The 20063-nt window shown below is 41.8% G+C and overlaps 1 protein-coding gene across 6 annotated transcripts in view; it reads left to right on the forward strand.

Moving 5' to 3' along the window:
- The window catches only part of APP (amyloid beta precursor protein), a 210202-nt gene that overhangs the window by 159917 nt on the left and 30222 nt on the right, over positions 1-20063 (forward strand). The gene's annotated exons all lie outside the window — the stretch shown is intronic.

Raw genomic sequence — 20063 nt, forward strand, 5'->3', positions numbered from 1 at the left:
CACAACTTTCTTGAGAGCCTTCCTCTGTCCCCCTGCTCACAATAGCCATGGTTATTGTCTGAACCACATTGCTGTTTAAACTTAATTAAATGATGTGCCCATAATCTCTTATTAAACTTTTATTTTGCAGTAATCATACATTCATAAGAAGTTGGAAAAATAACACAAAGTTTAGTGTGCACATCACCCACTTCCCCAGTAATAACATCTTCCATGACTGTAATACGTTATCAAAACCAGGAAACCGACATATGTATCCCCACTCCCTCTTCTGTCCCTAGTTCTCCTGATGACATGGATAAGTTCTCCCATCCCTGTTTTTTCTGGAGAAAAGAATAAAGCATCGCATAACATATGCCCATATGTGTTTAACTTGACCTCACAAAAGTACATGGATGGCAGTTATGCTAGTGAATCTTTACATAAAAGAAATGTGTGGCACCCTGGAGATTTGGTGCATAAACTGTCCACAAATGATCCATATGTATGTAGTATATATCTCTAATAAATCCTGCCCTCTGTTAATTGGCTTGGAAATAGATGCAGGTTATCTGAAATCAGGACAGCCAGGATATTATAGATTGGTAGACCCATTACAGGAATTCCTCCTTGCACTGGTCCAGCGCACTTCCTGGCTTGCTTTTTACATTTTGTGCCAAAGCTATTTCTTTTATAATTTAATACTTCCCTGTAAATGTGGTTTGTATTATTATCAGGCAGGTGTTTGGCGTGGGTCAGATGATGATGGTCTGATGAGTCCTGTGTATTAACAAACAGAATCAAGTGTACTTCAGATTACATGCTTTGAAAAGAAACTATATCATCTACGCTTTTGTTCAAAAGGGGGAATTCACAGACAAGCAAGATTTTAGGAGGAAAGTCAATAAAGTTTTTAGTCTACACCACATGTGTCAAACACAAGGCCCGCGGGCCAAATCCAGCCCGCCAGGCCTTGCAATGTGGCTGCACCGCGCTGTCATCACTGCACTCCGCTGTCAGTTTATGACATTGTCAGTTTATGACTGTTCAGTAAACCATTCGGCCCGCGATTTAGGCTGGATTTTAGATTTTGGCCCCTTCTCTGATTGAGTTCGACACCCCTAGTCTACACCATGGATGGAAGACAGGATTTCCCATTAATCTTTTACTCTATTAAGTTTCTTGAAGAACTGAATATTCTTGTTAGATATATTTGTAGAATAGACGTGTATAAGGAGCCTTTAAAATACTCTATATTAAATAATGTAAAAAAATCTTCCAATTGCAGAAGAAACAAAAATCAAAGAAATCATCACATTCTTAATGAACTGAAGCTAAAATTTCTCTGCCTTACAGCTCTGTTAACAAGCCATTTTCGTGTATGTGTGGCTTTCATTGAGGTGTTGTCGATAGTATAAACTGTAGAGGAATAAGCCATTGCACAGGACTAGAAAGTTGATGACCACTAATAATTTACTCTCACCCAGTAATTATGGTTGACTCCTTCTAATTAAATTATCAGGAGTTTTTTATTCAGCAAGATGGTACTAAAACCTCGGCCACTAATGAGACACACGTCCACAGAACAGATGGAGATTCAGATATCTTGAGTGTTACAAAATGCCTAAGAACAGGGCAACAGTAAACTTCAATCTCAGTGACAGGGAGGATATGCTGATCATTGGAATCATGGAATTTGTTTCTACAAAAGAGAAAGGCTCAACTGTTAAGTTGGATTAACAGCATATTATTTTCTAATATTTTTGTCATTGTACAGTAAGTATACTAGATACCAAATCCTGAAAGACAATCTTTTTTAAAATCTTTCTTGCCTTATTTGTAAATGGGTGTTTCCAATAGAAAGAGAAGCTGGCAACAATGAACTTCCATTAATTAAATGTGTGCACCATCTGAGCTCCTAATGCCAAAGCTAAAGAAGCAAGAGCTCCCTGGGGAGAGTGGCTTTTCTGAATTGTTTTTTAGTTGTTTCCTGTAGTTGTTCTCCATTTGAAGGAACATTTAAAAATAACTCATTTTCAAAGTAGGAATATATATGAAATAAGATTGATGATGGATGCTAATTGTTTAAGCTGAGAGGTAACTGGAAGTTCTTTGTAGTATTCTAAAATGCAGGTAAAACCTGTACAATATGGTTGATTGTTTGAAAAGCATCCTTCAATACAAAGAAAAAAGCAGAATAAGTTAACAATTCCCTTTACTTCTATGATTTATTTTCTTGTTGATACCCTTTCTCAACTAACAATCATACATAAAGATCCTTAAAATGCTCAGTAGTATTTTTCCATTGCTTTTTAGAGAGAGTAGGAGGGGGAGGAGAGACAGAGGGAGAAACATCAATGTGAGACATATCGGTTGGTTGCCTCCTGCATGCGCCCCAACCAGTTGCCTGGGCCAGGGAGGAGCTTCCAACTGAGGTACGTGCCCCGACCGGAACTGAACCCAAGACTCTTCAGTCTACAGGTCAACTCTCTATCCACTGAGCCAAACCAGCTAGGGGCCCCCTTGCTATTTCAAATGACTGTTTGGGACTTTATTTTTTACTCCTCAAATGATGGAATCATTTGAAAGAAAACATACCTCCTCTTCAATGTCCATGTTCTGTTTTAATCACCTTTGAACACTTCAAAAAGGCAGAATCCCATGGTTTCTTCTGTTTTTCGGCTCAACCTTTGCTTTGTCAAATTGCTATTTCAAAATGATTGGGCCTTTTTGCCCTTTGTAGTCTCCCTTAAATCTATGCTAAAAGGATTCCATTTTCTCTTACTGTTGGCACTGAGGTTATTTATCAAAGTGCTTCATTCTGCAGTTACCTCAAGGCTAAAAATACTGGAGCTCTCAATTTAGAGCTGACTCTTTCACAGAATGCTGTAATGACCAATTTATGAGAAAGGCAAGAGGAAGGAAAGGGGACAGGAAGGCGTAATTGTCTCCTACCCTGTGCTTTTTTTTTTCTTTCAGCATTCAAAATTAATTTTAAAAAACATGAATTATTATAAACCGGATGTTGGGAGGAATCTCTGGCAGAACAAATCCAGAATGCCGTAGGATTGAGATCTATGGCAGGAGATCAAGAAACTTCTGCTAATGAACGAATGCTTATAATTTCTTATTGTAATTTGACTGTGGCCACTTGATCAAATTTTCTACTCTTTGGGAGAAAACACAGCATGCTGATTTCAAGGACAGTGTTTCCATTCTCTGTTCCTAATAAACCTATTGACTTGGGATTTAATGAATTCAAAGTACTCTAGGTTTAAAATAGAATATTTACAACACTAGCCAGACCAACAAAAGGGCATTCATTACTACTGAGAATTTTATGCATCTTTATGCATAATTGTTAGTTGAGAAAGGGCATCAACAAGAAAAGAAATCATAAAAGTAAAGAGGAAATTATTAACTTATATTCTGCTTTTTTTCTTTGTTTTTCATAAGAAATTACGTTTAAGTGTATGTAGATCTTATAGTTTATAGCTGATTTAAGTATTTGGAAACAAGAACATTTATATCACAAATTACCAACGATGTGTTTCTTCTTTGGTTTTACAATAGTCTCAATGCTTCTTTTCATATTTTCCCTGATATTGTTACCTGAATTACAGGTATGGTCAATGTTTGTTAGCCTACCTCTATGCCTATCTCTGTACCCCTTTTAGCAAGATGGTTAGCTCTTCCAAAATAGAACCACTCGTTTTATCTCTTTATTTATCTTTTTTAATTAAGGTATAATTTATATGTAACACCATATTAGTTTCACATAATGATTCCATATTTATGTACATTGTGAAATGACCACCACAATAAATCTAGTTAACATTCATCACTATACATAGTTACAAATTGATTTTTTTATTTTTTATTATGAGGACTTTGAAGATCTACTCTCTTAGCAATTCTCAAATATGTAATACTAGAGGTCTGGAGCAAGACATTCATGCACACGGGGGGGGGGGGGGGGGGGGGAGGGGGGGGTCCCTTACCCTAGTTTGAGCCCTCTCACAGTACAGGACTCCTCGGGGGATGTCCTTAGCACTGCCATGGAGGCGGAAGTGGCTCCCGCTACTTCCCCTGTGCTTGCCAGCCATGAGCCCCGCTTGTGGTTGAGTGGCGCTCCCCCTGTGGGAGCTCACTGACCACCAGGGGGCAGCTCCTGCATTGAGTGTCTGCCCTCTAGTGATCAGTGCACATCATAGCAGTTGTTCAGCTGTTCTATTGATTTGCATATTAGCCTTTTATTATATAGTATAGTACCATTAACTGTAGTCACTTGCTCTACATTACATGCCATGACATTTTATAGCTGAAAGTTTGTACCTTTGGCCCCCTCCTCATCTGGCAGCCACCAAGCTGTTCTCTGTCCTACGAGCTTGGTTTCTGTTTGTTTTGTTTTTTAGATGTGATATGTAAGTGAGATCATATGGTAGTTGTCTTTCTCTATTAGATTTATTTTATTTTACATAATGCCCTCAGAGTCTGTCAATGTTATCACAGATGGCAAGATTTTATTTTTTATGGCTGAGTAGTATTCCAGTGTGTGTGTGTGTGTGTGTGTGTGTGTGTGTGTGTGTGTTACATATTTATCCATTCATCCATCGATGGACATTGAGTTGTTTTTATATAATGGCTGATGTTAATATTGCTGCAGTGAACATCAGGGTACATGTATCTTTTGACGAAACTCAGGCAAATGCTTTGTGAGCTTCCCTTTGAATCATAACTGTGGCACATTAGTTTAGTCTGTTTTCATGCCATTCTCTTATTTTTGTGTGTGTGTGGGCATTTGTACGAAGTGGGTGAAGCCTGAGGCAGTGCCTCCCACACCAGCTCTGCTGGTTTCTCTGATGAGTCAGTGCGGTTCTAGGGTTCTTTTTATTAACTCACTGGCTTTGACGTATGGCCCTATAATTTGAATAAACATCCAAAAAGGAATCCTAGCTAAAATGATTGGGGAGTGAAGTCAGACCACAGTGGTGGCTGCTAGACCGCTTCCTGGCATGGAACCCTACAGCAGATGTGTCCTGGTTTTATAATCGTGGAGTCTTGGGAACAACCAATGATTTTAGACTGGAACAAGGGTTGGTTATTTTGTTTTTCACAAGCAGCTGCCTGCAAGGTCCATATTTAAAAAGAGAATAAAGATTACAGTGGTGTTTGCCCCCCTGAGTATAGAGACATTCAAATTGAGATTAATTTGGAAATGTATTTCCACAAAGACTGATTGTGGGAATGAGAGCAATATGTTCCCACGTGAGAGAGTTTGGAAGGAATGCTAATTTGCATCTTACTGTTCAACTCAAATAAATATTACAAGGTATTCCCCATGTAAGTCCCATTACTCTCTGCTAACAGTTCTTTTGTCATATACACTGTGGGCTACTTTAGACAGTAAGTGATAGACAGAGGGGTATAATATCTCACCTTAAATAGGTGATCATTCTGTTTACCTGCTCCAAATTATGAGGCATGTCCAAAGGAATGTTGACTCAGTATAAATCAAAACACTGTTCAGAAGAGTTTTTTGGACTTGGAGCGAGAGACAGATGGTCAAAGGACCGAGACCAGGTTGTTGACAGATCCATTGACCTAAGACAGGGAATGTAAAGTAGCTTAGTTAGTGTGCTTAGGGTTTTTTTTTTTTAATAAATATTCATTTACATGTGCTCATGAAAGCAAGGGTTAAAGCTCACGTATTTCTTTGAAACAGCAAGTAATGACTCCTCGTATTGTCTTTTGCCTTGGGTGGCATTTAGATTAGTCTGTCCAGCCCTTGTGAGCAAATAGAGGGACTATGTGTTCAGCCTCCTCTTTGCCATTGAACTTGATAAAGCAGCTCCTAAGGCCAGTAGAGACCAGAGACATTCTCCTCTTACAAAAAGAAGGGACAGCTGCAAGTTTCCTGCCTCTCAGAAGCCATCGCCTAGAGCCAGCCTGGCCTTGGCAAATGGTTCATTTCTCTTCTTGCAGGGGCTGTAAGAGTGAAGCAAAGCTCTGAGCCTACAGCTTCTGAAGCTTCGCCAAGTTATGAAGGAACTTCCGGGGGCATGAGCTGGGGGTGCCAAAGGGAACATATCAAATTAATATGTTATACTTATTAGCATTTCATACTGTTTTTAGTTAGGAAACTCTAGAAGCAGAGCAAATTTCACATTCCAGACTTGGGGCAGGGTGTGTGGGAAGGTTGAGAGAGAGATTGCTGTTTAACATTCTAAATTAGTTTTCTTTTGCAAAAACCTGTCTTCATTTTGTTGATTACTGAGCCTTGAAAGAATAAAAATGGGCTTACTCTCAAATGAGAGTCAATATATTAAAGGGAAGTTGCCAGGCTCACCCTTATTGATGTGACATACCCTGTAGGAAAAGGATTATCTATGTAGATGGACTTGAACGTCCTTCTACAGTTGTGTTCTGAGCCACATGGTAAGAATTGTATGCCACAAACAATGTTTACGGTGAAAACCTAAATGAATTGTTGTATTTGATTATAAAATACAACAGCTCCATTGCTGTGGCTCAGTGATTAGAGTATCAGCCCATGAACTGAAGGGTCAAGGGTTCGATTTCTGTCAAGGGCATGTACCTCAGTTGCAAACTCAGTCCCTGACCCCAGGTGAGGCACGTGCAGGAGGCAACCAATTGATGTATCTCTCTAACATCAATGTTCCTCTCTCTCTTTTTCTCCCCCTCCCTTTCATTCTCTCTGGAAAATCATTGGGGGGAAAATTTCCTTGGTTGAGGATTAACGAACAAAAACAAAATACAACAGCTCCAATTCGCTGAAAAAGAAACAAAATTTTTGAGCAGCCATGGATAAAAAAAATGAGCAAGTTCTTGTCATTAAAAGTACAAATCAAAGCATAAGCACTAATTTTTTAAATTATCAAGTTGGTAACTTTTAAAAATGTGTCCTACTCTGTTATGACAAGAGTAAGTGTAAAGGAACTTTCATAAGCTCCTGATCAGTATATGGTACAACCTTTTTATGGGCCTATTTGACTCTACCTAATAAATTAAAATGTGGTCTTTTCAATTTAGCACCATATTTCTATGGACATACAGGAACATATGTGTCACTTGATATCCTGAGCATCAATATTTTTTTGGATAAGAATTACTAACTTTGAAATAACAATAAAGAAAAGACAAATGATGTATAACAGACTCCACTCCCTTTCTCAGCCTCCTGTTTATATTTCTCTCAATTTGAGGTTCAGTGCTCCTAAGTTTATAGGAAAATTACATGCAACACTTCAGGAAACTTAGGTGGAAATGGTCTAAGCCTCCAGTCTAAGTATAATCTGTGGAAATGCTAGATTATCTGTTTTCTTCTTGCAAGATTTTAATCTCTCCTATCACCCCAGAGCGCTCAGTTTCTCTGGAATTCTAGTAAAAAGGAAAAGAGCCTTCCTAATACACCACTGCTGTCCTCCCCTTCTGTTTATTAGGGAACTTGATGTCAGTCAAAATGAGCTCTGGACATTCATAGCATTTTTTTTTTAATACTGATAATGACTACTTGTAGCAAACAAACCAAATTTAAGTGTTTTGAGGATAGTAACCTTAAGAAAAATAGCCCCTCAATTTTCTGCTAAGAATCAGACTTGAACTGTTTCCAAATTGCTCTTGACAATGTTGGTTGTTATGAGCGAAATAAAAAATGAAATAAATAAAAACTATTTCAAGGCAAGTAGGAATAGGAAAAGGTGGGGGCTATGGGGAGTATCTTTGTAGGGACGTCGGCCCTACCAGAATGTATTTGCAGCTCACAGGCTGTCTCCTTCATTTCCTTCGCCTTCCTCTTGGCAGAAATCCACTTTCTCAATACTTGAGTGCGTTTTTTCCAACTTATGGGGGAAGCCTTCTTATACCTAAAGTTCCTGCTTCAGGTATAAGAGGAATTAAGGTGTGGCCGTCTACAGATGTAGTAGCACCGTCATCCCTCCTCAAAAGGGCCAAGAAGCCTATCCATTAGGATGGCATCGATATGTCAGTCAAGTATTGTATGAAACTACGAGAGGCTTTGCTCCCTCAATCTCTTTGACGTGAGATGAAGAGATGGGTCCCACCCCTCATTCAGGATGGACCTGTGTCCACTCAGCTGCTGCCAGCGACCCTTCAGGAAACAGACAGGTGGAATCAGACGTCAGTTTTCAGAGTAAGGATTCTGGGGAGTTATATAGCTTGATCAAAATCAGAGATTGTGAATGCACAGCAAACATGGTCAAGGCCCAAGGGGTTCAAACTTCTTCAGAAATCAAAGCAGGTCTTCTAATACTTGAGTATAAAAAAATATAATACTTTTGCTTTAAAAAAAAAAAAAAGAAAGAAAAAGTAGAGAGCCCTGTGTGGAAGGCTGAGTCTGTATGTTAGTCTTGTATAAGGCCTTGTTAATCTGGGCTTTAGGCCCTGGGAACTCACTAGGAGGGGAGGCTGCGTGATGAGCTCATGATCCCCAATCATACCTTGAGCCTTCTTCACTAACCTGCGTGATTTCTGCACCTTTGTGTCACCAGCCAGTAGTCTGAGGAGAGTTTCTGTCATTTGCTGATGTCTTTGGTTTGGTTGCTGCAAGTCCTGGGACGTGAAAGGTATCTGAGAGCTCACCTGAAATTCTCCTGGGGGAAAATGTGCTCCCCGTGGAAATGGTTCTGGAAGCTATTGATTGTTTCTTTTAAATATATGTATTAGGTACATATTAGTGTGTACACACACACACACACACACACACACACACACACATTATTGATTTCAGAGAGAAATAGAAACATCAGTGATGAGAGAGAACAATTGATCGGCTGCCTCTTGCACACCCCACACTGGAATCAAGCCTCCATTCGGAATCGAACTATGACCTCCTGGTTCAGAGGTCGATACTCAACTACTGAGTCATGCTGGCTCGGCCATTGATTATTTCTTATTGGGGGGAGGGGGGGGGACCCTAAGTGAAGCCCAATAATTTGGAGGGATTCTTATCTCAGACCTACAGAAATCTGCATTTTCCTTATCTCCCTGGTAATTCTTCAGAAGCCTTAAAACTCATGCTTAGACACCTAAATTATGTTTACATTGGTCTTGAACTAAGAATGGCAATCCTCGTTGAAAAGCAGTATTATATCCTGGTAAATTAGCCATGTGACTTTCGAGTGATGCTGATTTCCAAAGCTTTGATTATGTAAAATATTATAGTGAAGCATCATTAACCTTGAAGTTCATCCATATAGAGAATTTGTTCAGGTGTGACGGAGTTGATAGCTCTCTTTTATTTATCCAAGTGAAGGCTTATTATTAGCTATGAAAAGGGATTGGCATAAACTGCTTATTAACATTGATTAACGATTTCTCTAAAAGGACTAAACAATACAAGCACAGGGCAGGCTTCAGTCAGAAAACGCCATACTTGATAACATTTCCCCTATTTGCCCTTTTTGTTTGCTGTTTCAGAAATTGTAAATCTACTACTCTGTTTACCAAAATCTTTGCCTCCCTCCTTAGATCCTTCACTTTGTATCATGAATACTGGAACGTGACTTAGATCATCTGTTTAGGCTCACTTCAATTCCAAAGCGATGCCATTTTAATAAGGCATGAGAGGGAAAATCAACAAAATATGCCTGGAGTTGTCAACCGTGTGAATGACACATAGTGAAAGCTTAATCGTGGAGGACTGTCACGGAGCCTGATGTTAGCTCAGGAAACATGTGTCATCTTAGAGAATTGACAGAAGAAAAGTACCAGGGAAAAACCTGCTCAGTACAAACTCCAGGACCCTGGCCTGAGAGGCAGCTCTCTCTGTTAAGCAGTAGTATGAATATTTTGCGGATTATTCAAGAAAGCAAATTATATTCTTCTCCTTTTTAAAATATTTTATATAGTCACTTGGCACAGAAGTCGTACATAATCTCCTCTGTTTTTCCCCAAACAAATAGACCACATAACTGGAAATGTCTCAGGCGCATGGGGAAACTGTCATTTGGAGTTTTCCCTCTGCCTGCAGCAAAGGAAGGGAGCATAGGAGAGCCCTTGAGAATGTTCTTGGCAATGGCCATACAAAGAAAAGGAAGTGAAAATCCTCAAAGGTCAAGTATACTTTCAAACCTCCAACTGGGCCACATCTGAAATAGATCCCTTCCTGGTCATTTCTAGGAAAGGGGTAGGACATGAAATTCCCTGCACAGCCCTGCCAACCGATTAGTAATTTACAAAGCTTCTCTCATCTTCAGCTATCACCTTTTCAAAAAAACACAGAAGAAGAATGAAACAAAAACCCCTTAGGAAATGCTGTTCTGACCTTTGGTCTTCCTTTTATCGGGGTAGGACTAGGTAGGTGTCTTAGCGTGAGCTGCTATTACAAAATACCACAGATTGAGTGACTGAAGCAACAGAAAAAAATTTTCTCTCACAGTTCTGGAGGCTGGACGTTCAAGATCAATGTCTTTGCAGGATTGGTTTCTCCTGAGGCCTCTCTCCTTGGCTTGCTGATGGCTGCCTTCTGCTGTGTCCTCACATGGCCATTTCTCTGTGCAGAGTGAGAGAGATCTCTGTTGTCACTTTGTTTTCCAGTCCTAGTGGATTGGGGCCCATGCTTGTGACTTTATGTAACTTAACCTCCTTAAAGGTCCTATATCTTGAGTATATAGTCACATTGGCTGGAAGGCTTTGAGGTAACACAAGTCAGTTTATAAACAGTTGGCTACATCATGCTTCTGGATAGACCCAGTATATCCCCTCAGCAGTATTCATTAGTCATCATCTATTTCATGTACATGGATGGGATCTTTATCACCAAGAATGTCAGAGGGGCCATGAAAAATATTTGTCCTGCTTCTGCACCCTCAGTCATTGAGACCAAGTTTCACTTTAGCAGTCTTCACCCTGCCTGTATGAGCTTCAAATGTCTGACCTCTTTGGCATATAAAGCATATATTTAACTGAAGAGATTTGAAAGTGTCTGAAAACTCGTTTAGGCTCCTGGAGAATTTTTTTGTTAAGATCAGCTTGTCAAAAATGACCCCTAAAGTGAAATTGATGTGCTGAATTTTATGGATGATTCCAACTGCCCCAACTTCACGCAGCTTAGCTGCTGGGCGTAGGAATGACAGCAGACTCAGTTCTGGCATTCAGCATTGCAATGTCATCGCCCTGGAGTTAGCAACACCTTCCACCAGCCAGGCAGTGGGCATGCATTTTGCTGCCAGGGACAGCTCCGCTTCTGGTGTCTTAGAGAGGATGTGACGTAGCCTCTGTGCTTTCAAGGTGTTTGAAACTAAAGACCTTCTACTTCCCTGCTGAGCTTAAGACCTCACACTGGAGTCCAAAATCCCCATGGTCTTATCGGGATAAGCCATGCTTGCCGCTGATGGCCAAGAAAGGCAGGTGGATAGTGTGCCCTGTTGAAGAGTGTAGGGAGAGAGGAGCTGAGAGCCGAACAGAGCAACATTTAGTCTCCACTGAAACACTGTCTGGTGCTGGGAGGGTGAACATCTCTGCACTGCTGGGGCTAAATTAACCTTTTAGATTATAGAGTTCCTTTATTCCTCTCCCCCTGTCTACCTATCCCAGCCTTGAATGCAGAGCTCACCAAGAAACCACACTTGACCCCAATGCCAGTTATCAGAGCGAGAAATGGTTATCTTATCAGCAAATGGTTGATATTCACTTATGGGCAGTGTATTCGTTTCCTCGGTGGCTATAACAAACTACTACAAATTGGGTCTGCCTGAAGCAACAGTTGATTCTCTCTCTTCCTTCTAGAGGCCGGAAGTCCAAAATCAAGGGGTCCGCAGGGCTGTGCTCCCTCCGAAGGCTCTGAGGAGCATCTGTTCCATTCCTTTCCTTTGTTTCTGGTGCTGCCTACAGCCCCTGGCATTCCTTTGGCTTGTAGAGACATCACTCCCACCTCTGCCTCCATCTTCAAGTTAATACTCTCCTTTTGTCTCTGTCTCTGTGTGTCTTCTCCAGTATGATCAAGAGCCTACCTTATTCCAGTAGGGTCCACCCTACTCCATGTTGGATTGAGGGCCTCTCTTATTCTAGTACTTGAGGCCCGATGCACAAAAATTTGTGCAAGAATAGACCTTCCTTCCCCTCAGCTGCTGGCACCAGCTTTCCTCTGGCACCTGGTACCCTGGCTGCTTCCCTCCTCTGGCCACCAGCAGGCACCCAAGACCCAGGCTGGCTTTCCTTGGGAGCCCACAGACACCCGGGACCTGGGCTGGCTTCCCTTCAGCCCTGGCTTTGTCAGGAAGGACATCCGGAATGATGACCAGAAGGATGTCCAGTCTAATTAGCATATTATTATTATTATTATTATTATTATTATAGATGGTCTCACCTTTACTTTTATTATTATAGATGATCTCATCTTTACTTGATTTCATCAGCAAAGAGCCTATTTCCAAATGAGGCCCCACTCACAGGTATCTGGAATTAGGATTTCAACATACCTTTTTGGGGAATATAATTCAACCCATATCAGGCAGTTTAATTGTTCCTTTCCCTTGACTTGAATGAATTTGAAAAATGGACCAAGTTTCTTCCTGAAGCATTATCAAATTTCAGTCAGGTTCTTCTTGCTTGAATTGATGATCTCTTTGTTTAAAAAAGAATAATTTCCATATTTAATTGGTACAAATTGCGAAAGGCTTTAAATGCTTTGCATTTGCTTGAGGCTGATTAATGAGTAAATTTGTAAACTGTGGCTGTTTTAATTTGCCAGGGTTAATTAATGTTTACTGCACTTGGAAGATGAAAAGACATATATAAATGCACCGTAATGGGAATCATTTTTTAATTTGTTGTGGAGCATAAAGTATATTCGAATTGCTTACATCACTTTTTTTTTTAAAGAAGGCTACTGGAGCCACTATGGTAATTAGCGAGAGGACTCTAAAATTTTGAGGTGAATTAATTACATCTTATTGAAGATATCCTGTTTTAATACTACATATTTCAAGAATTATTGCTTATATTTTTACTCTCATTATGTAAAAAGTAAAGAGTAGAAATCTAAGAGGTCAAAATGGATAATTATATAGTGTGTCCTAATTTAGATAAATCTGCATCTGTTTTTGCTTTAGCTTTTTAGTTCTCAGTTGAGACTTTCGGAACGAGGTAGAAAAAAAAAAAAGGCTAAGCTGTGGTGAAATGAAAATAAGATTTTAAAGCAACGTTTTTAAAGAAAAGAAATTACCAAAATTTCTTGTAAATTTTCAACTGGAGAAGCATCAGGGGCTGGGATGAGGCCTAGTGCTGAGAGTGGGAAGTGGTTAGAAAGAAAGACACGGATGAGCTCTCCCCTATGAAGCCGGAAGCTGAGCATCATGGACAGGGATTGATTGCCTGGAGCAGTGGGATGGATGGGTTATCCATTCTTGTGAGGAGGTGACCGTCTGGGGGGGTTTCTCCCCATACTCCATGAAACACACCTCCCGGCACCAGGATCCAGAGTTCACGAGGCAACTTAACGTGGCGCTGGCCCCGGGGACACCACCCCATTCCACTTCACCAGTATCTGAAAAGAAGGCGAATCCAAGGTTAAAGAGGCAAAAGGTTGGGTCTGCTTTATTTTTCATCTCCTACACAGTTTTCTCCTTTGTTCTTTGCAGAATTTTAAAAAAAATAAATAAGATTGCTTTATTAAAAATCACTTCATGGGCACTAACATTGAAATGATTTAAGAAAGAAAGAAAAAAAAGACCCATAATCCTTTGTTTGGATATGAACAGTAACCACCAATCCAATGTTATTGCTAACCACTGCTGTTGGACTCTAAGGAATTTTCATCAAAGACACGGCACTGTGTTGTGGGTGGAACCATTCATTCTCTAGCAGAATTCAATATACAAAAGAAATCCCCTAGGAGGAATCTAATGTGAGCCTTTTCCCAAAAACCCTACAAAATGCTTCTGAATCCTGGAAGACTCCCCTTTTCATTCCAGTGCCTCCCAGTGGGCTGTTTCAGCATTGACGTGAGCTCTCCCGGCCCATATTTTCCACATCCCAAGACATTGCCACTATGATGTGTTGGAATACTGCAAATTCAGCGTGTCTTACGTAAAACCTGTGCTTCTTTCCTATATCTGCTCTTCTGACAGACAAAACTCAGGCTGAGAATAAAAACATTACCATCTACCCGATCACACCTCTGCCTGCTTCACCATTACCATCAAAGTCCCACTGTTTTTCCTTCTTGTATCTCGTCCTTGAATGTCTTTCTGGCTTTATCATTCTAGCATCCATTTTTACCCACCATCCCCTCCCCCTTTCTTTTTTTTTAAATATATTTTATTGATTCTTTCACAGAGAGGAAGGGAGAGGAACAGAGAGCTAGAAGCATCAATGAGAGAGAAACATTGATCAACTGCCTCTTGCACACCTCCTACTGGGGATGTGCCCGCAACCAAGGTACATGCCCTTGACCAGAATCGAACCTGGGACCTTTCAGTCCGCAGGTCGATGCTCTATCCACTGAGCCAAACCAGTTAGGGTCCCTTCCCCTTTCTTTAACATTGACCTGCCACTTAAGTATCTTATAATCCCCAGATCCTCCTCCATCCCTGCTGGCCACTCAACCCGTAAAATTCCCAAAGTCTGGATTTTTGCTAATTGCATATACGCGGTCACGTATTCCTCTGCCCTCCATATCCCATAAACTTCAAGTTCTGGCTTCTGGTTAGGCTGCTTCCCTTGTGCCCAACAGCCAGCAGAGTCCCAGCTCTCGGCAAATTTATCCTCTGTGCATTGGCAGGTGCGTTTACATCTCCTACAGCGGTGGTGTCTCTTCCTCAGCAAATCTGTAATATCACTATCCCCGGCCCAATCCTCACTCTGGTCATACTGTTTACCTTAACACTTTTTATAGGAATTATTTTATGCCCATCTTTCCTCTGGGCCGTGAGCTCTGAGTAAAAAGGAACTGCCTTCGTTATTCATTGCAGTGGCCTGGGAGGAGGGAGATGGTTGGATTTCTGAGCCGTTGAATGAATGAGTGAGCTCGTTAATTAAGGAGAAAATGGTTTTGTTTTTCTTGGCTCCAGATGATTTCCCTTAAAGTCCGTCCTTCCAGCCTCCCCCTCCTGCACTGTTAATGCTTCCCCGAAGGCAGACACTCTCCATCCATCTCCGAGCCCCGGTTGCCAGGCACTTTCCGTCACGAGGCTCAATTTCCCCGCATGGTTAAGTGATAATATAAATCAGCCGATGCAGAGGAGAAGGGACCGTCGCTCTTGCAGAACTGTGCACTGCAGAGCAAGTTTTGTGTTCAAGTCAACACGCACAGGCCAGTGTGCAGAAGAGCAGAGAGGGCTGGTGTGTGTTTTTTAAATCTGCAGGAATGAGCATTTCCAGGGAGCTAGAATGTACACAAATATGCTGTGGTGGCTACAAGCACAGGCAAGCCCTCCCTTGTGGCATGTATATAGGTATATGTGTATACTTGTCCTGATCTTATTCATACTTACCTGGCCCCCTTATTATAATTATCTGCCTAAATCTTTAGGCTCTTGGAGTGAGATTAACTAAGTATGGAAGTTGACCATCTCACTTCCTACCATCAGCTAACAGGCTTTGCTAAGCAATACATCCTTCTAGGGATAAAGCCCGTCAATTAAGCATTTACCAGGTGAATCCACTGGAATGCACCTTCTTCACAGCAGAGAGGGATTGCTGGCTTTGGGAGAGGCACTGTTTCCCATTCCTTTGGTTTCCTTGCGTCCGCCCCAGGATATCTGTTCCCCAGGTAAGACAGACTCTCGCACGTTTGGGAAAGGGTGCTGATCAGAAGGACCAGCACTTACAGTGTGCAGGTTGGACAGGACCCAGCTGTTAGAGGCACCCCTCAGACTCCCTCCCTCTTCCGGTGCAACTGAGGGTACACGGGGAAGCTGAAATCCAGTCTACAGGCAACTGCAAGCCATGTGCCCTGTGCATGACTCACTCCCCAAAGAAAGCAGCACGTGGCCTAGTAAGGGCCTGGCCTTTATCAGAAATAAAGGTGATGCTTTCATCTCTACCTGCTCTCTCTCGATTGGAGCAGAACTCGAGTGAGAAAGGAGACATTATGGATTGCTGCTCAGACACCCCAACACCAGCAGCGAAGGCTGCAGAACAGGATGGGCTCAAATTATATAAAAGCCCCCACACAACTTAGCCTTTATTAAAATACTACAGGCCCGGTGCACAAAATTAGTGCACGGATAGGGTCCCTAGGCCTGGCCGGTGATCAGGGCCAATCAGGGCCTTCCTTTGTTCCATTCCGCCCCCTGGTGGTCAGCACACGTATTTTTCAAAAATAATCTTCCTAGACCAGGTTGGGTGGCTCAGTTAGTTGGAGGGTCATCCCATCCACGAAAAGGTTGCAGGTTTGATTGCCAGTCAAGCTGCATATAAGAGGCAACCAAATTATATTCTCTCTCTCTCTCTCTCTCTCTCTCTCTCTCTCTCTCTAAAAATCAATAAAAATACATCCTCAGATAAGGATTAAAAATAATTTTAAAAAGCAATAATTTCCCTCCTTGCTTTCATGTGCTCACTACAAGCACCCACAGTTTTTGAAAAATGAAATGTGATGTTGAGCCAGGTAGTGCAAACCTCAGATTTTATTTTGTTTTCCCATTTACTCTGTATCTGAGAACTTATTTAGAAGTAAAAACAGACAAACAAAAACTATACCCACTATGCAGAACAACCCACCAGAAAATGGAAAAATGTGTGCTGGGGAATGAAATGGCAGAAAAATCCATCCTCACTGTTGCATCTCCGTGTCCTCAGACCTGATCCTTGCAGTCCCGGGGCCTCTGCGTGCTTAGTCACCTCACCGCGTTTGCTCTCAGTGACCGCAGTCATTAACTTTAGGCCGTAAAGCGATGATGGGAAGAGATGAACTAATCAGTTCTCTAGAGGATAAATCTGTTTTTCAAAATGGCTCTCCATTTTCTCTGGTGGTGGAATTGCAGGTGAATCATTGCTATTTTTTTGTTTTCTACCTCTCTTGCACAGAATTTATGTTCCTCTCGCAATTAGTGCCAACTGTTAGGTTTGCGTTAAAGGCGGAATGCACAGAAGCCCTGGCTTACGCCACAGGGTTCGGCTCTTGGAGACGTGTGTACAGAGGGAGTGCCACATGAGTCTGATTAGTTTGAAACTCCTTGAGCTCAGCCATGAAAGCACACATGTCCAGCCGGTTTTTCCTCCAGCCTGTGAAGAAACCACTGTTTCCTGGGTTGAAAACCACATGAAAGAACTGCCTTATGTGGAAGAGTCAGGAGGCATAAAAATCACATTCATTTTTCCTTTTTTTGTTTTTTTTTTTCTTTTTTTTTAGTTTGCATAGGACGCATAGTTTATATCGGCTTATGTTAGTGATTATATATGTGTGTTCACTGTATGGGCTGATGAGAGGAAAAATCCTGATAAGTACAGGTTAAAGCTGGTGCTACCATTTTAGCTCCACTGGACTGAACTTTTCTTTTCTTGGTGTGTTTTTTGTTAATCCTCACCCAATGATACTTTTCCATTGGGTTGTTTTGTTTTGGTTTGGTTTGGTTTGGTTTGGTTTTGGTTTTTTAGGGAGAGTGAGAGAGAGAAAGAGGGAAACATCGATGTGAGAGAAACACATCCGTTCATCCATTGGTTACCTCCTGCAGGAGCCTCAACCACGGCCCGCACCTGGGAGGAGCCTGCAACCAAGGTACTTGCCCTTGACCGAATCGAACCCGGGATCCTTTGATCTTCAGGCCGACACTATCCACCGAGCCAATCCAGCCAGGGCATGAACTTTTTATTTTAAAATATTTTAGACGTAAAGCAAAGTTCTGAAAATAGTACATGAAATTCCTGGTGTTGAAAGTAACTTGCAGACACATTGGCCCTTTACACCTAAATTCCTCAGTGCGTGTTTCCTCAAAACAAGGACTTAGATTTGTATGTGTAAATATAACCTCAACGCGGCCTGCGTTCAGAATTCCTTCTCTAATAAATAAACTTGGGCTCTGGTGTGACCTTTATTTTTTATTTTTTTAAATATATTTTATTGATTTTTTTTACAGAGAGGAAGAGAGAGGGATAGAGAGTTAGAAACATGGATCAGCTGCCTTCTGCACTCCCCCTACCGGGGATGTGCCCGCAACCAAGGTACATGCCCTTGACCGGAATCGAACCCGGGACCTTTCAGTCCCCAGGCCGACGCTCCATCCAATGAACCAAACCGGTCTCGGCTGATGTGACCTTTAGAGGACTGCTCCCCTCAGGACTGCTTAGGCCCCCAGTGCCCAGGCAGAGCAGGACTCCCGGTGTAGCCAGAAATAGAACGGGGCCAGGGGCCCAGGTTCAGGAGTAAACATGAAGAAGGGGCCCATCATCTGTTTTGAGGTGCCCGGGAGTGGGGGGTAGTCTGCCTGACTTTTATCTTGATTCCTGACTTGATGCCATTGGTAGAACGGAGCTGTTTGATCTACGATGTTTAAAAGTCCAGGGGAAATTTATCTTCAATGAAAAGGGACTTTTTTCTGAGCTCTGGGTCTTATGCCGGGCAAGCGATACTTCAGGAAAATGTCACTGGCGATGAGGGATCTGCTCGCAGTGATGTCGAGCGTGTGTGCATCCCCTCCGGGGACCCTTTGTTGTCCTAAGTGGGGGAAGCACGCTCCATTTACAGTCCGTGTCCAGGGAACTCCGAAAGAAAAATAAACCCGCGTCCAGACGTGGAGGCTGGGTTTTAAGACCATAAGAGATTGTCAAGATGGATAGTGCAGCTAAAAATAAGAGGACTGGCCCAGTTTTTCTGCGGGTTGAAATGAAAACTAGATTTGTGGGGCAGCGTTGCTCTGGGATAAGATGATGTCTTAAGAAATATTTCCCCGAGTTGGGAAACACTCCGGATGCAAAGGGATATTTGGGAAAAAAGACAAAAATAAATTAACTAAATAAAATAATTAATTAGTTAATTAATTAATTAAAATAAAACAAAGGGATATGTGGGGTGCTGAGCATGCAGAATCAACCATTTGAATAACTTAAGACCAGCCCTGGCCAGTGTCCTCAATGGTTAGAGCATCAGCCTACAAACGGAAGGGTCACAGGTTCGATTCCCGGTCAAGGGCACATACCTGAGTTGCAAATTCATTCCTGACCTGGTCAGGAAGTGTAGCAGAGGCAATCAGTCGATCTCTCTATCTCTCTCTCTCCCTCCCTCCCTCCTCCTTTCCTTCCACTCTCTCTAAAAATTGATGGAAAAAAATATTCTCAGGTGAGATTAAATAAATACATAAATAACTCAAAACCCCAAAGGCACCTAAATTATCTTAAGTTTTACTCCAAATTGGGGAAACCTAATGACAGGTCATGTAGCTATCTTATCTGTGCCCAGCATCTGGAGAAGGAGTCAAAAGAAGATGGGTGTTTGACAGACAGGGCTGTCAGAATGGAAGCCATAAATAAGGCCTGGCCTCCATAAGGGAGCAGCTCACGGTTGTACAAGTGAGCTTTCCAGCTTTGCTCTGCATCCAGAAGTGCTGTAACCTTGGACTATGGCTAAAGGCTCTTAACTTTGGTTTCCTCATAGGAAGAAAAAAAATACCATTGCATTCATCACTTTCTGAATCTGTCCCAAAAAAACATGTACGCAAAGCAGGGTGCTTATGATGACAGATGTGTGTACATTTATATGATATTGGTTACAAATCAGGTTAAATAACCGTGTTCTCCATGAAGTGGAATTTTTCATGGGATGGTGAGAAGGTTGCACTAGAGTCGCGATATTTGGGTTCAGATCTCAGTTCTGCCAGTTGATAACTTTCAATGCGTTTCTCAAGATGGATGACATAATTTCCTCAACTGTCAATGAGGGTGGCAGCCCACCAGAAAGATGTAGTGGATGTCCAATGAGCTAGTGGATATGAAAAAGGCCACAGGTGTCGCAGTGCGGGTGATCTTATGCTATCAAGCTGTCTTAGCATGACAATTCCATCACAGGAGAGCTCTCCCACCAATCGAAACATGCTAGTGTGCAATCATCACCTCAAAAGTTCTCCCCAAATCACCGCTTCAAACAGGCTGCTCCGTTGACCTAC

This window comes from Pipistrellus hanaki (assembly GCF_964339955.1).
Source record: "Pipistrellus hanaki genome assembly, chromosome: 2".
In the NCBI taxonomy this organism is placed as follows: domain Eukaryota; kingdom Metazoa; phylum Chordata; class Mammalia; order Chiroptera; family Vespertilionidae; genus Pipistrellus; species Pipistrellus hanaki.